Below are 17,463 nucleotides of genomic sequence, written 5' to 3'. Positions count from 1 at the left end.
CAACTATTCCTCCAAACAATCTCCAATTATCAAATATTGGAATAATCTTCCACCATCCTCAAGCACTTTGAAAACAAACAGCTTTCTCTGTGGGAGGGAAATTTCTCCATTTTTAGGAGGATTTCCTCCCCTCTCCACAGCTTTCAGGGGACTCCCTGTAAAAAGGATACTCTTTGAAGATGCACTCCCAGCACTTGTCATCTGACTGGTACCAAAGCACATTTTCAAAGGACACTGCAACTGTTTGTCAAATGGAAGTCCAAATCAAAGAGAAGTGTGTATATTTGATCCATTTGGAACATAATACAGACAGCACAACATAAGACAAGGTACAATTGTCAAGAGGCTCATATCAAAACTGTATTAAAATCATTGATTTGCAGGCGCTGTACTTTCTGCTTTTTTTACTATTAATGAGCTAGTCCAAAGAAGCTTCTTTAAAAGTTAGAATTGATCTGTGTGAGAGCTTTTAATTACAGTTTAATTTCAGAGCAGAACAGCAAGAGGTGTTTGCAGGCTTTTTCAATGGTGTTTCGAATATACACAATTTCACATAAACTCACGGTGCCTTGGAACATAACCCCCGCGTAAATTGGGAGTTGCCTGTATTTATTCCAAATAATTTATAAAATTTATAAAGGATTTACGTAGTCCAAAACACTTTAGTTCCTTTCATCCCAGCAATATTTTCCATGTGTAAATGATTCAAGTTGTACCCAGATCTACTCCAAACCAGAATTGCTTTACTATTAATTTAAACGGAGGAGATCAACTTGCACACAATTTTGGGGAAGACTGTCTACTTCCATGGGAATGGCGATTCCGACACATCCAGGAACTCCTTGTGCAAATCTGGGACCAGACATGCATGGAATTCAACTCAATGTTGAATAAGCCTTCTGCCTTTTAAAGCTGAAATACACATGGAGCTTCTCACATTAAAATAAAAAAATTAAAAAAGCAATGACAAGTTTATAGCTAAATTTGTAGATAGAATTCTAACAAAAGAAACTTGTGTCTTTTTTGGAACGTATGTTTAAATGAGCATAATTCCTGAACAATAGACGAGTCATGGATTCCTTAATCGCGAAGACAAAGCAACCTTCAATTAAGATGAAGTAATTCTAAAGCAAAATAGTGTAGTAGTTAAAAAAGAACCACCCACTTATTTTTAAAAGATAGTGGACAGTCCTCTTCTTTTTTGCTGGTCATTCAGAAGTGTCAGAACATAGATAAGTGATACACGCGAGAATCAGATTCCAGTGGTCGCCTCAGAACTTCCAGTTGCTGGGATTTTTGCAAAGACTTTTGCACTAGATATAGTTGGCTCCTTCCATGCTTGTCTTATCTTCTTAAGCAAGAGTGTATTCATTATCACTGAATATAGATTAGTTGTGCCTTGACTCTTATGACATCCTGAGAACACACTCTTTCTTTATAAATTTAATCATGTACAGCTACCTACAGAGAATCATGGGGTGGTATTTATCTAAGTTTCTCTGTCACGGTGTCCCGTTGCGCCAGAAGCGGTTTAGTCATGAAGTGAGATGAGCGCCGCAACCCCATAGTCACCTTTGACTGGACTTAATCGTCCAGGGGTCCTTCAGCTTTTTACCTTTACCTTATTCACAGTAGACCCACTAAAATCAATGAACATTATCAACTTAGTTCCATTAATATCAATGCGACTACTCTAATGAAAACTTAGTCGAATGCAACCCAAAGCGTTGGAAGCGACCTCAAAAGTCACCTAGTCTCCAGCCTCTGTTTAAAAACTTATATTGAAGGCGAGTCCATTTAAATTAAATTAAATTACACTAAATTAAAATTATGAATCTGTAAATAAAGCCTGCTGAAAATATCGGAGCCTTTGATTTAGGAACATGATACGCTATCTTCAAAAGCAATGAGCTCATTTTGTGACTTAACCTCCACTTGCTATTAATTCAGTGGGCAATAGGGGAGAGCTGCCTATTATACCATCTGGATTCACAGCAAAATCCTTTAGATGTTCAATAAGCCTCAGTCCTTACACACACACAAAAACCCTCTAAAATCAGATTTTGCCATTAAAGATTGGAATACTATAAAGTATCTAATTTTTCAAGCCATTTATCATTTTTAAGTCTGCATGAGACTCTTCTTTCCATTTAATGGTCTACATTTTTTCTCCTCTAAGAGCCTTTTCAAATCATCTATGGAAATGTCCTTAATTTGTGGTCTCTGATCCACCCACACTTAGCTCTCTTTCTTTTAGAAGACCTTGACCTATTAGTGGGACCCCATTTCCAAGCAAAGTAAAAAGAGAGATTTTATTGGGAGGGGGAAACTGAAGAATTTTACTGACAATTATGTACTAAAATCTATGTCCCAGCTACCTATAATGATACTGCAGAACAAGGGGGGAAATTACATGTCCCAGATAAAAAGGGATTGTTCTAATTCAATGGATTATATGATTGCTATAATAGCCTGACACAAACACATCATGGTACTTAGTCATCATTCTCTCCATAGTTAATTAAATTACGATTATTAAACAAAATTGGGTGAGTGCTGAAATCTCTTGGTCACACCAAATAGTGTCATAAAAAACAGTTTCCATGGAAGCAATCAGTTCCAAGTTTTACATTTTTGCAGTGTAAAATCATGCAGCAACGACACCCAAGCTGGGCTCTGTTCTTCAGTGGTGGTCTTGTGTATAAAAGATCTGAGCCAACAGTTTTCTTATTAAGCATTTGGAAGATGCCCTTTCCCTCAATTTCCCGCGTCTCAATTTACACCACATTTTCCTTCCTTTCTTCAGCAGAGTTTCTTCAACACAGTGCCTTTTCAGAATGCAAAGTAAACTATCAACAAGCCTGGCCCGAGACATTTGGGCACCTGAGGAGAACCCAAAAAATGGTGACCCCTCTGCTTGCCAGGGAAGGAGGAGTGAGTGAAGAGCTACAACAGGAACAAGAGGGGGAATAAAGATCTACATCAGGAGCAAAGATAGAAGGAGACCAGCAGCTCATTCGATTCACCAGGAGACCGCTGTAGAGGTTGCATTGGGAGGGCTGCTGAGGAGGTAGATACACTCTCCAAGGAGAACCAGCCATGGTTTCCACCACCACAGCAGCAGCAGCAGACAATGCATTCCTTGGAGGCCAGATTGCTGTCCCTGAGGTTCCTGCTGCCTGACCTTGCCTCATGAGTGGGCTGACTCTGACTATTAATACTACATTTAGGGCACAAAAAGTACTGTATAACCAATCGGTGTGTGGGCAAGCAGCCAAACAAGGCGTTCCTGTGTGTGTTGAGGGGTTTCCAACACCAAGCAACGGTAACATGTCAATACAGTGGTACCTCGGGTTAAGTACTTAATTCGTTCCAGAGGTCCGTTCTTAACCTGAAACTGTTCTTAACCTGAAGCACCACTTTAGCTAATGGGGCCTCCTGCTGCCACCACACCACCGGAGCACGATTTCTGTTCTTATCCTGAAGCAAAGTTCTTAACCTGGAGCACTATTTCTGGGTTAGCGGAGTATGTAACCTGAAGCGTATGTAACCTGAGGTACCACTGTAGTTCTATTTTGGGCTCATGTCTGAGACATATGGGCTGAATCTAGACACATCAAAGAAGCGTTTCCATTAAACGCGTTGTAAACTCATACAGGGAAATCCGGTTGGGAAAGACAGGACTCCACAGCACCATCTGGTGCCATGGCGTTATACCGCATATACAACACATATACAGTGGTACCTTGGGTTATAAACACCTCGAGTTACAAACACTTCGGGTTACAGACTCCGCTAACCCGGAAGTAGCACCTCAGGTGAAGAACTTTGCTTCAGGATGAGAACAGAAATTGTGCTCCGGCAGCATGGCAGCAGTGGGAGGCCCCATTAGCTAAAGAGGTACCCCAGGTTAAGAATGGTTTCAGGTTAAGAACGGACCTCCAGAATGAATTAAGTTTGTAACCAGAGGTACCACTGTAAAATGCTTTTTCTTTTACCAGTCCAGCTGAGTCCCTGTTCCACTAAAAGCACAGAAGAGAAGGCTAAGATTCATTCTGTCACCTATGATATCCTTCAAGAACTGCTGCCCTAACTTTAACCTGCTTTAAACTCTTTCAGTATTTTAACTTTTGTAGGTTTTAAAGGAGGGCTGTTATTCCCACCCCCACCCCCCGATTTTACTGTCTTATCTTTTGTAAACCACTTTGAGGGTTTGTTTGTTTGTTTGTTTGTTTGTTTGTTTGCTTGCTTGTTTGTTTGTTTTACAATCAAGCAGTGCATAAATTTTATGAAATTAAAAAAAAAACTGGAAAAGGATACAGCGGTACCTCAGGTTACATACGCTTCAGGTTACATACACTTCAGGTTACAGACTCCGCTAACCCAGAAATAGTGCTTCAGGTTAAGAACTTTGCTTCAGGATGAGAATAGAAATCGTGCTCCGGCAGCACAGCTGCAGCAGGAGGCCCCATTAGCTAAAGTGGTGCTTCAGGTTAAGAACAGCTTCAGGTTAAGTACAGACTTCCGGAACGAATTAAGTATTTAACCTGAGGTACCACTGTACTTTCTATCTTGCCATGCTGACAGGCAGCAGAAATTGTTGCTTACTAGCAGAGCGTCCCGTCCCCCCCCGCAGCCGGAACTCAGTTGGGCACCAACTTCTCAGGTGGGCACCCATTGCCATGATAAGAGAACATGAGAGGCGTTCATGGTGAGTTCTGGCACCTCTTTTTCTAGAAAAGTAGCACTGCTTACAAGCAACACCTATATTGTTCACAGTCAATCATTATCTGATTGGAACTAGCCAAAAACCTAAGAGCATTAACGCAGACACAATGAGAGATTTTACAGAGGGAATTGACACAGAGGCTCTTGGGTACCATCTTGGGAGAATTCGGTTAAAACTGAAGCTCAGCCACGAACTCACTGGGGTTCCTTTCAAACCTGTTACTTTACACGCCTAACATACAGGTTCAGCATCCACATATTCCTTCAATGTAGACCGAATTCCTTTCTTTCTAGAGCTGCAGAATGGTAACCAGATATTAGGAGGAAAGGAGAATAGCTGGGTGTGACTGTAATGCACTGGCAGTGATGGGAGCCTCTACATGAATTAACTTCTTCCTTTGTGAAGGCAACGGGCCACTTCATCATTAGTGAATCATCTAATCTCATTTCCCAAGAAGAACTCATAGGCATATTTTGTCAGATGTATTCTGAAACCTGTCTTTACATTGTTCTCTTAATAGTATATAATTTGCTACATAACCCCAAATATTTCAGTTGTGTGCTACATGGAGAAATCCCATCAGGAAAATGTGCTACTTCTGCTGGAGGCTACTTTGAGCAAGTTGCTTGCTCTAATTTGGCCTCCACGGTAACTGCATACTTGTTGGAAACTGCTTCCTGAATGGAGTTTTTGTTCAGGATTCATTTGTTCGGGAAAAGGAAAAACACTCCATAGTAAACATATGGCATTCTCTCTGTCCATTTAATGTTTATTGGGCAAGGGCAGAGAAAAACAAGAAAGCAACTTTTTTAAAGTAGCTTCCACCATAAAAAAAACACACACACCCCAATGATCTTCCCTGGAGAACTACAAAACTGAAATATTGGATTATGCAGAGCAAATGATATAGTATTAACTGACAGGTTTCTGAAGGAAGTTGGCAAAATATTGCCTAGTAACTCTTCCTGTAAGTCAAATTTGAATGTTCCTTAATGACAGAGCAACTAATAAAGCAGAATGGTGCGTGGATGTCTACCACTAATGCACTATTATTGTGTCAGTGACATGTTACAAAATAAACCTGCAAAAAAAATCACCCCAAAGCTAAACATAAAACCAGTCTGGAGGATCCCACTGCCATTGGAAAGCACAGCTTTGAACCCAGAGCTACATCTGCATCAATTACAGCTCTGAACTAGAATTCTGTTTTACAGTGATACCTCGGGTTAAGAACTTAATTCGTTCTGGAGGTCCGTTCTTAACCTGAAACTGTTCTTAACCTGAGGTACCACTTTAGCTAATGGGGCCTCCCGCTGCTGCTGCCGCGCCGCCAGAGTACGAGTTCTGTTCTCATCCTGAAGCAAAGTTCTTAACTCGAGGTACTATTTCTGCGTTAGCGCAGTCTGTAACCTGAAGCATATGTAACCTGAAGCGTATGTAACCTGAGGTACCACTGTACTTTATATTATGTATGTTTGGAAAGGAAGCTGCAGTGGTCTTGACAATCTGTAGAGTGACAGTGTCTATTGTCTCCATGTCATGGGAGCTAACTCCTAGGGGTCTCAGGGCCCCCAATAAAATATCTGAGGGAGCTCCTCCTGCTGTCGCTGCGTTGATGGGCATTGCCATTCAAATGGTGTGTGTGCACTGCATCATGTGATCGATTATGTGGGATGTGGCTTACCTGGGCCCCCTCAATATTTTTATTCAAGTTGGCACCCCTGCTCCATGTTTACATTGTCAATGTGCGTTTTAGATCAGGTATTAGCAATGCTGTGGGTTTAACAACAGCCGCCAACGAAAGAACAAATACAGTGATGTAATGAATATACAAGAACGTGCAAGAAACGAAAGTATTACCAGACTGCTTTTCAAACGGACTGTTGTTGAAACAATAATATATGATATCAAAAGGGGAAATATCATCGGGTGGGTGGGTGTACTTAGGTGATTCCGCATTTGTTATTGGAATCCATGCCTGGAGGGTGTGGGTGTGTATATAAGGTGAATAAAATATGAGTGATTTTTTAAAACAAAAAACCCCAATTGCTAAAAAAGGCAACCTTGATTGTGAATTATTATGCACATGCCTGCTTAAAACCTTTATATTTACGAAAGCAATTTTATGAGGAGTGTCAGTGTTGAGCTGGTGTTTTGAATAAAAGCACAGGACAATACAGAAATGGAAAGTTCAAATATAATCAAGGTATAATTCAGGGAGAAAAATGTTTTTAAATGTCTCCTGTGCCATTATTTTAAGCGCAGCACTCAACGTGAGCCGTGATGCCTTGTTACATAAGGTGACAGAAATTATGACTAAGCACGAGGAGAAAGACTACCCCTGCCAAGATCACAGCTGAATTATAACACCGCAAGATGAAAGTATGAGTTTGTGAATGCAATCCTAAAAAACTCTTTTAATTCAAAAGCAGAGCAACTGACTAAAGTGCAGCTCAAGTATAGTAAATGCTAGAGAGGGAGGTTGGGAGCATGTTGTTGAAGTGGCAAATTCAATGAAGCTAAAATTAGTGTAAGTTAGGGTTGGGGAAAGATGTCAGTTTTGTCTTGCGTTCTAGTTATACACTACATGACTTGCACCTTCTTGAAACAATGTGCAAAGCACAACTATCCCTTAAAAATCTGCACTCCTCTGAATTCCACCAACCAAACAGTATGTACAAAAATGCATTTATTTGAGGGGATTGCAATAAACACCCAAATATAAAGTGAAGATAGCATGCAAAAATGTGTCATACTAGGGAAATTGCTTGCAAAAATGTGTATACTGGCATTGAAAAATGTGTGTGTTGGGAGAAATGTCCATTTGACCAATGCAAAGTTCAAAGTGATATTTGTCTTTAAAAGGTTCTCGTTCTTCCACTTTCACTTATGTGGATTTAGATGGTTTTCTGAGAAGCAATTTGAAAGTGAAAAGGAGCAGGAAAAGTAAAATGCCCGGTGCAGCATTTCACAATGCCAAATATGTACATTTACTGTGTAATTGCTTGTGGTATGTTTAAGGTATCACATACTCAAAATGAGCAAGTGAGTAAATGAGTGAGTAAAGTATTCATACAGTCCATAGCTGTCAAGTGTCCCTTATTTGGCGGGACAGTCCCTTATCCCAGCGCCATGCCCCGCTGCTGTCCCTTATTGATGAGACTTCATTTGGCTGCTGGCTGGGCTTTCTGTCTTTGGCTCAGAAGTTGAACATACCTGTGCCCAGAAAATCCCTTATTTTGGCTGCTGATCCCTTATTTTCAAGGCTGCTGGTCCCTTATTTTCAAATCTGTAAGTTGGCAGCTATGATACAGTCCTACTTTCAAGATTAAAGTGATTTAAAGCACAATGTACTTTATATATCGTAAGTGTTTATATTGCTGCCATTTTGCTTTTAACAAGTATTAGCAAAACAACTCTTTTCTGTCTCACCCAATTTCAAATGAATAATCTGGTTTTGTCTGCTCCTCCGCTGTCGCCCTCCCTAATTAAATCACTGTATTGTGTGAAATTGGCATAGGCAACCCAATGATGAAATCATGTGATATCAAATTGGAATTGCATGATCAGAAAATACTCTTGCCCTCCAGGACTTGCCATCTTCACCCCTAGGTCTTGCTCACCAGATGTCAGTAGCATCTGGCAAGCAAGACTTGCAGAAGTCACTGCCAGCAGTGAAAACATGGAATATTATGGCAACTACAGCTCTCAAATAACACTATTCATACAGCGAAAAACACAGAGCAACTAGGGGTGGGTGAGAAATCAATATATCACCCAAAGCCAGGTTGAAGTCAATATTGTGATTATCAGTTTCATAATTTTTGACCTGGCAAAAGATAATGAATCAGACACATGCTACACAAAAATCACAGCATGGGAAAAACCATGAAGCCAGCCACTGCTTCTCTTGATTCTTGCAGACCCAGTTAACTCTGCCAGCTCTGGTCTTCCCTGCCTTGTGCGGGGAGCAGCGAAGCAAAAAAGCAGGGGCGGGCAAAAATCACGATGCTAGAAAAACCGTGAAGCCAGCCAATGCCTGTACCATCCTTATTTCAGACAGCGTGATATATTGGTATATCGCAAAGTTCAGCTGGTGACATAGCTGTCAACTTACAGATTTGACAATAAGGGACCAGCAGCCTCGAAAATAAGGGATCAGCAGCCAAAATAAGGGATTTTCCAGGCACAGGTATGTTCAACTTCTGAGCCCTTCCGAGCCAAAGGCAGAAAGCCCAGCCAGCAGCCAAACGAAGCCTCATCTGTAAGGGGGCAGCAGTGGGACATGGCGCTGGAATAAGGGACTATCCCGCCAAATAAGGGACACTTGACAGCTATGGCTGATGATATATTGCGATGCTGAAAACCAGGTATCGCCCGGCCCTAATAGCAACCATTTTCAACATGGAGATAGGGAAGAACAGTACGCCATACATTGGAAGGTACCATTTTTCACGCTAAGCTAAAGGACAATAAGCTTCTCAGGATGCAAAAGTATGTACCTCGACTGGCAGCTAGTACAATGAAGCTCATTTGTCCCTTGCTTTTGCCTCTAATTTCTGTTTCCAAAAAATACCTTCAGTGTTTCATCCCTATTGCATTAAAAGCATACAAAACGAGGGTGGGTGATGCCAGACTCTTCTAGACCTAGAGAGTGGCAATCTGTATGGAGTGGGTTTGAATTCAAGGATGGAAACAAGGGAAGCATAATTTTGTGCCATTGTTTTTTAACTTTGGCACACACTTCGCTGTAAATTCAAGTATGTAAATATGGTTGGTCTCATATATCATAACTCACTGCAACTCCAGACATGACAGTGGCATGCTGCAGTCATGGAGGAATTTTAAACGGCAATCAAGCCCAAACTAAACTGAAGTACTATGCTTAATGCATAACTATATTATAACTCTGCTTAATGAACGTGACAAAAAGGGTGGATCTTCTTGGGTTAGAAAACGATGCTGAATATTACTCTGCAGTAAAAGTGACACATTGTTTTACTCAAACTTAGCAGAACTATGCAAGCGGATCAGCACAACTATTAAGTAATTGTTATTATTCACTCCTTGCAGACTTTTATCACCAAGAGACCTAAATAAAGCCTAGTGATTGTTCTACAAACACCAAAAGGCATGATCAGTAGATGCTATATTTACAAACTGTTTGAAAAACAACCTGTGCTTTATCTACATTTTAAAAATTGTATGTTTAAATTAATTGCATTGTAAATACAGTCGTAGCTTGGAAGTCAAACAGCTTAGTTCCCAAACGTTTTGGCTCCCGAACATCGCAAACCCGAAAATGAGTGTTCCGGTTTGCAAACTATTTATGGAAACCGAACGACCGACACAGCTTCCACGGCTTCCGATTGGCTGCAGGAGCTTCGTGCAGCCAATCAGGAGCCACATTTTGGTTTTTGAACATTTTGGAAGTCAAACAGACCTCTGGAACAGATTCCATTTGAATTCCAAGGTACGACTATGTCACACAGTATAGATTTTGCATCCCAGTCAGATGGGCTGGGTAATAATAATAATAATATTGAAGAGGACGTCCCTGTTTTCATCAGAGAAATGTTGGGTGGGTATGAGCTTAGTCATATACAGTGGTACCTCGGGTTAAGTACTTAATTCGTTCCGGAGGTCCGTACTTAACCTGAAACTGTTCTTAACCTGATGCACCACTTTAGCTAATGGGGCCTCAGTTCTAGTACTCATTTTTTAAAAAAACATTATCAGAAATGAATGAGCTCTTAAACATGAAATAATAGTGTTCTACTTAAACTAAGTTTGGCTCAGGCAAGAGAAGTAATTAACACTGGTTTCTATTGTGCTTTCATAAGTACTTTCACATTTAGTTCTTCAACACGGCCTAGGGGAATCTGAAAGAAGACGGATTCGAAACACTGGAAAGAGGAAGAACTTCCTGCTACTGTCCACAATGAAGAATATTATTAATTTTGTCTTACTGTTGCTAGTAATAACATTGAGGTGAATCTTAATGTTCGCCAAAATTAAAAGATTAAGTTAAGCTACTGGACAATTTCCAGATCCACATTTTTAAAACCAGCAGATCCAGAGCCTCCTGCATGCTCTGGGCACAGAGGAAAATCCCCATTCACTTCAATGGAGGAGGCAGCACCATGAGTTTCTGGGGTTACTCTCTCCACCACAGGGAAGAAGGGGGGAAAATTATATAGTCTGAAACACTAGGCTGCAATCCAGCAAACCACACACACATCCAGACCCCATGACCTAAATAGTCATTTCGCAAATATAACATGGAAAAATCTGTCTGCACTTGTGGGAGTCCCTTGCTAGATTGTGACTAATGGCTGCAGTCACAACCCTCTCTCTCTCTCTCTCTCTCTCTCTCTCTCTCTCTCTCTCTCTCTATTTCAACTGTGTTCAAACAAGCAGTTTGAATATTTCCAGTCACTGTAAAGTGGTGCTATCCACTCATATGGTATATTCTGTTCTTAGTAAGCCACACCAATCCACACAGCACATGGTATCACAAGTCCATAGCATAACCCATTTAGAACTTCAAACAACCTTTCTAATGCTGTGTGCGAGCATTAAAAAGAAAATGCAGGCTCACAATGTTTACTGCAGCAGGTAACCAGTCTTACCAATATTTTAAAATAAATTCAAAATGTTTTGGTTTTTTTAAATCAGTTGTTAAATCAGTTCTTGCATTACAGGGAACCAGACAGAGGGCCTTCTCGGTAGTGGCACCCGCCCTGTGGAATGCCCTTCCATCAGATGTCAAGGAAATAAACTATCTGACTTTTAGAAGATATCTGAAGGTAGCCCTGTTTAGGGAAGTTTTTAATGTTTGATGTTGTACAGTGGTACCTCGGGTTAAGTACTTAATTCGTTCCGGAGGTCCGTTCTTAACCTGAAACTGTTCTTAACCTGAAGCACCACTTTAGCTAATGGGGCCTCCCGCTGCTGCCGTGCCGCCAGAGCACTATTTCTGTTCTCATCCTGAAGCAAAGTTCTTAACCTGAGGTAATATTTCTGGGTTAGCGGAGTCTGTAACCTGAAGTGTATGTAACCTAAAGCATATGTAACCCGAGGTACCACTGTATTGTATTTTTAATATTTTGTTGGAAGCCGCCCAGAGTGGCTGGGGAAACCTAGCCAGATATATAATAAATTTATGTTGTTGTTGTTGTTGTTGTTGTTAGAATTTGTATACCTCAATTCATCCGTGTATCTCAGGGCGGTTCACAACACAGAATGACATTATAAAAAACACAAAATATTTATTAAAAATGCGAACAAAAACGTATACCTATAATTCCTTCTCCCACAACCCACTCGAAAAAGGGCACATCAATCAGCCCAAGGCCTGGTTGAAGAGAAACGTTTTCGCCGATACTCCTTTCTAAAGCAGAGGTCTAATAATATAACTGCATCAGCAACAGTAAAAATCGTTTCAAAGCCACACAATATTCTCCGCTCTCTCAGCTTGTTTTCACACCTTTCATTACCTCTATCAGTCGGAGTGAAAAAATGAGTCAGCACAGCTGGATACTGGTAAGCGGAAGGCTGGTCTTCCCTGTAAAGTTGATGATGCAGCCTGCAACATGTGGGGACTGCAGCTGTATTCGGTCCCTGCCTCTCAGCAGCAGCTGAAGGGTAATGAACTCCCTCTTCCTTCTGAGGGAGTCAAAAGGAAGCTCATTTTTTTCCAGCTCAGCACCAGCCACCAACTACTGCCACAGGTCACATGCCTGTGAACTCTGAACCAGCACTAATTTCTGAAAATTAACTTCTGGTGCTCGATATCTGCCTGTCCTGCGATCAAATTAAGCAGTGACGCTTGCTCTGTTGATCTAGGTGTGGAGGAAAACTCATCACACGTATCAAGCTGGAGGGTATTTTTAACGTCGTTAAAAATCGTCCTGGTGGGAATTTAATATTTAAAATTCTACCTATCAAGTTCTCGAAAGAGCAGGGGTTTGGAAATTCAAGCAAGATGTCAGAAACACATATGATGTCATTAATGCGTCCAGAATTTCCCACACAAAAGCCAGGATTTTCACTTTCTGAAATACGGCAACCCAGATCATTAATATCAAATTTATATCAAGGGCCAACCTAAGCAACCCTTAGGTACATTCCTGGTTGTAACTTCGATTTGCTCCCAGGGGTTTCTTGGTTTATTCAGGAAGAGGGGTGGATATAATTGTTGGTGTTGCTGATGTGATGTAAAGTTTCACTTGTTCCACTGCAGTCCTTCTGTGTACTTGGCATTTTATCTTTTTCCAGATGAATTCACATACAGTCAAACCTCGGTTGCCAAACGCCTCTGTTTTGGAACATTTCGGCTCCCGAATGCTGAAAACCTGGAAGTAAGTGTTTCAGTTTCCAAACGCTTTTCGGAAGCCAAACACCCGACGCAGCGTCCACTTGAGTGCAGGAAGCTCTTCCAGCCAATCAGAAGCTGCGCCTCAGTTGTCAAACATTTTGGAAGCCGAACATGCTTCCGGAACCAATTACGTTTGACAACCAAGGTTTGACTCTACAGTGGTAACTTGGTTTAAGAACAGTCCGGTTTAAGAACAGTTTACTAACTCCACAAAACCAGAAATAGTGTCCCAGTTTGAGAACTTTACCTCGGTTTAAGAACGGAATCTGAACGGTGGAAGGGCACCGGTGGCGGGAGGCCTCATTAGGGAAAGCGTGCCTCGGTTTAAGAATGGTTTTGGTTTAAGAACAGACTTCCGGAACGGATTAAGTTCATAAACTTAGGTACCACTGTATTGCCTTAATTACTCTAATTATCAGTTACATTCCCCAAGAGCAGCTTGGAATAATTAAAACCACAAGTTCATAATAAAATAAAATACAAAGCAAGCAGTATAAGATAAAAATGGAGACAGGCTCGGCAGACAAAAATAAGAATCAACAGAGAAAACATGAACCACCCAGTAAGGCCGAAGCCTGTCAGAATAAAGGAGCGCTGGTCTTGAAACTGAGGGTGGCAAGAAGGCAAATAACCCAGGATGTGTTATTTGGGAAACTAATAATGTGTTATGTGGGGAAACTCAGCCAGATGGGCGGGGTATAAATAATATATTATTATTATTATTATTATTATTATTATTATTATTATTATTATTATTATTAGACAGATGTGCTTGATGCCTGTCTGATGGTTTAGACCACAGCGCCACCCGCATCCCTATAGTATAGGAATACTATGTTGGTGTTAGTGTATGCATGTGAGCTAAATGTGGGAATAGTAAGAACGTGGTAAGAATTTATTTGTGTGCCTGTATGCATGAGAGAGGGGGAGGGGGAATTGGTAATGAACACTGTAATTGTTACAAATAAACAAACAAATAAATAAAATACATCTGCGAATTTTTGTGCATCTGTTCTTGGAAATCTACATTTACCCCCTTCAGCAATAAGCATTTAAAAAGTAATCATAGTGGACTTCAGAGGCAATCACCTTCATATGTTTTCAATGTCTGAAGGAAACAGTTTATACAAGCCTAAGTGCGCATACTTAAACATTCTCTCAAGGGTTACGTGCAGACAAACGGAAAACAAAATTTGGAGCAGCACGAAGCATAACTCATTATGTAAAGTTATGAGATACAGTTTGTTACATGTTTGATTACCCAAGACTTTTTATAATAAACACATTTATTTTTATTTTTAGCTTGCATCACTGGCAAATATGGTAGCCTGCAAGATTTACTATGTGGCCTGGAGCCTGAATGCACTGCAGTGGTGTTTATTTCAATGTCTACACAAGAGAAGTGGAAAATGGAACATGTACATTGGCTTTTAAGGAGGGCTCTCTGGGGAAGACCAAATAGGAAAGCTCTGCAAAAGAGTGTTCCAAGTACTAATTTTAAGAAAGCAAATCTCTGTCTGCTTTTCACAGGAGCATACAGTCTTCTTCAGTCTATTTCAGATTGCGTACTAGGAGACTCTGCCATCGCTTTAAAAATGACCAGGGGTTTGTCAATATGAAGATGTGCAATTTTGGACAAGCTTACCTAAAATACAGCTACCTATAGTTCCTTGTAATATACAGCTTCAGGGGACAACTGCGTAAGTCTCAGGATGGATAAAAATCAATGATTTTTTTAAAAAAATAAAAAACCGGGTTTTTTATTTTAATTGGATTTTTTTATTTTAATTGGATTTTTAAAATAAAATGCTTTTGGAGGAAAAAAATCATTCTCAAGATAGTTTTCTATTTAAGTTACATTTTGTCCAAAGGCTATTCATCAGGAAATAAGGATTTGTTTTAAGTTTTCAATGTGTGCTGAAACTCAGTCTAAGATTTGTTTTAAAAAATTGTTTAACCACATGCATATGCTATAATGTTTTTGTTTTAGTTAAATAAATTGTTTAAATTGTTACTAAGGAAATGATTGTTTTTCTCCTTCCAATAAAGTACAGCAGAAAAGTCCAAATAGAAACAGTTAACTTATTAAACTTCACAATAATTTCATAATTATCTGTCTATGTATTTCTGATAGTATAACCAAATCAGTAATTTCTGCTATAACTGTAAAAACTACTCTGGAAATTCATTATTCCAAAAATGAAACCTTCCTCTGGTTGTAAATATTAAGATGATACCAGCAAGAACGAGTCTTTCTGTAAAAAAACAAAATGTTTTAAATCAAGTCTTACTGACTAGTGACTGAAATTGTGATTGAAATCGATTTGATTTAAGTCAAATCCACCCTAGTAAGTCTAGAGTAAGAGTGAGGACTCTCAAACCTTGGGAGGCACAAATGCAGGCATAAAGAAATTCAGCACTCCAGATGTTTTGGGACTCTCATCATCCCTAGCTAACAGGACCAATGGTCAGGGATGATGGGAGTTATAGTCCCAAAACAACTGAAGGGCCGAGTTTGCCTATGCCTGCCCTAGTGCAACCCTCAAGACCTTGCTATATTGTCATCTAACTACGCCCCTCTCCCCAGGCTCTACTTCAACACCCTCCTTGGGTATTTTTCCCTTACTGGAACTGGGACAACGCCTATTGCTTGTCTCAATGGAGACAGGTGTAGAAACCTCTCGACTTTTGCGTGGCTGAAAATTTCCTCTGCCCACTTTTGCCTCAGACCACTCCTTCCATGGGCATGAAGTCCCCCCAAAAGGTGGGCCATGATGGAATGCAGCCCTCAGGCTGAAGAGCGGTCCCTCATCACCCTATCATACACTAGTTTTTTCATGGTGTGAAACCAGAGGCTGAAAAACGTTGGCCTACCTAATTTTGTTTTCAAATAAGGCCTCTGTCACCCAAAACAGAGTAGAAGAAAATTAAGCTTGGTATCTCAAATGTTGTTAGATGGGCCTTTAAAAATAAATTGCCAGTACCAATAAGAGTGGGGGAAGAGAGAATCTTGCCTAAAGCTGTTTGGCGAGGTCAAATAATGGGTAGTGAAATCCAGTGGCCACAGCATAGGAGCAGATGAGCACAACTTTGTCCCTGATGGGCTGAATGAGTGGCCTTGGCCAAGGTACAGTCTCTCTGCCTCAATTTTCTACCTCACGTATTTGAAAACAACATGGAACCACCACTGAGGAGGGTGGGTACCTGTGAAAATTAATAAAATCAAACCAATATGTAAATAACTCAATATATAAAGATTAGCATTTGTCACTGTGATCAGGAGACCTTGAGATGGTGTGCCTGGAGTTATACTAACTAAACAATGCAAAACACAGCAATCTGGGCAGAATTAGGCACTTTTCAGTAAACAACTCTTATCCTGATTTTCCCATGCAGCAACACAGCTAAGTAATATTATTGTTATTTGTGTAAGATCATGTAAGAGCTGGTGTGGTAGCATTTACAAACTGAGGAACTTTGCCTGCTTAGACCAGGGATCAATTCCCCATTCAGTCAATAAAAACACTATACATCCTATTATTGCCATCCCGTTACAAATCATGAAGAAAACTTCCAGTACGTGCAACTCAGATAAAATGCTCATTTGCATCACACCTCTACAAAATATCAGAAACAAGAAGCTGGGGCTTCCAGTGTTAAGAAATATCTGCAACCCACAAAGTTCCTTGTCCTTTGCCATCGTTTCTACCTCTACTACATCTCCACTCGCTGAGGCCAATGTCTTGTGTGTTCATTCCTTTTCTCTGTAAGCCACTGAAATGTTCAGAGTTTGCAATCCCATCTCCTTCCCCCAATGGAATCAACATAGTACAACATCAGTATCCTTTGATTCAGCCAGTGAAGAATGCAAAGTGGTGAGGATGTCCACATGGGGAGGGGAGCTAGCAAGAAATATTTGATGTCAACCATGATGCATGAAGTTCACATCAATACACATCAAATGACAGCTGCTAAATACAAGCTACTCCGGAATATGCCCATAAGAATCAATGGAGCAGTTAAGGAATAAATAGACTGCAGCCTAAAAGGACAAAACAAAGTTGGAGATGATGATCTCCGGCCAGATACTAGTGGAAAGGCCATCATACCACAAAAACCATGACTGAAACTGGCTCTCAGTAACTCTGACCAAGTAGACTCCAAATGCTGCACAAACTATGGAGACTCAACTATATTTTTCCCAACATCTTTCCCAGACTGTATTTGAGGAGGCTTCTTGCCAGGAAGTTGACGGCCTGATCTCCAAAATCTTCTAACCACAGGATCAGACCTACCCTGAGGAATCTTGTTTTGCTGTGGTCCATTAAATACTTGCTTTGTGGCTAAATAAAAG

At 40.5% G+C, this 17,463-nt stretch overlaps 1 protein-coding gene across 6 annotated transcripts in view; it reads right to left on the bottom strand.

Annotated features, from left to right (window-relative positions):
• THRB (thyroid hormone receptor beta) overlaps positions 1–17,463 on the bottom strand; it is a 188,098-nt gene that overhangs the window by 138,907 nt on the left and 31,728 nt on the right. The window contains exon 1 of one of the 6 annotated variants that reach the window (XM_081883410.1): positions 12,229–12,382. The exons of the other annotated variants lie outside the window; for them this stretch is intronic. The gene's annotated coding sequence lies outside the window, so the exon portion shown is untranslated. Of the gene's footprint in view, positions 1–12,228; positions 12,383–17,463 lie in introns of those variants that run through there. 6 annotated transcript variants of the gene reach the window in all.

This window comes from Podarcis melisellensis, assembly GCF_964234715.1.
Source record: "Podarcis melisellensis genome assembly, chromosome: 12".
In the NCBI taxonomy this organism is placed as follows: domain Eukaryota; kingdom Metazoa; phylum Chordata; class Lepidosauria; order Squamata; family Lacertidae; genus Podarcis; species Podarcis melisellensis.
Note: the sequence above shows the minus strand (reverse complement) of the source record. Positions and strands in the feature narration are given on the sequence as shown.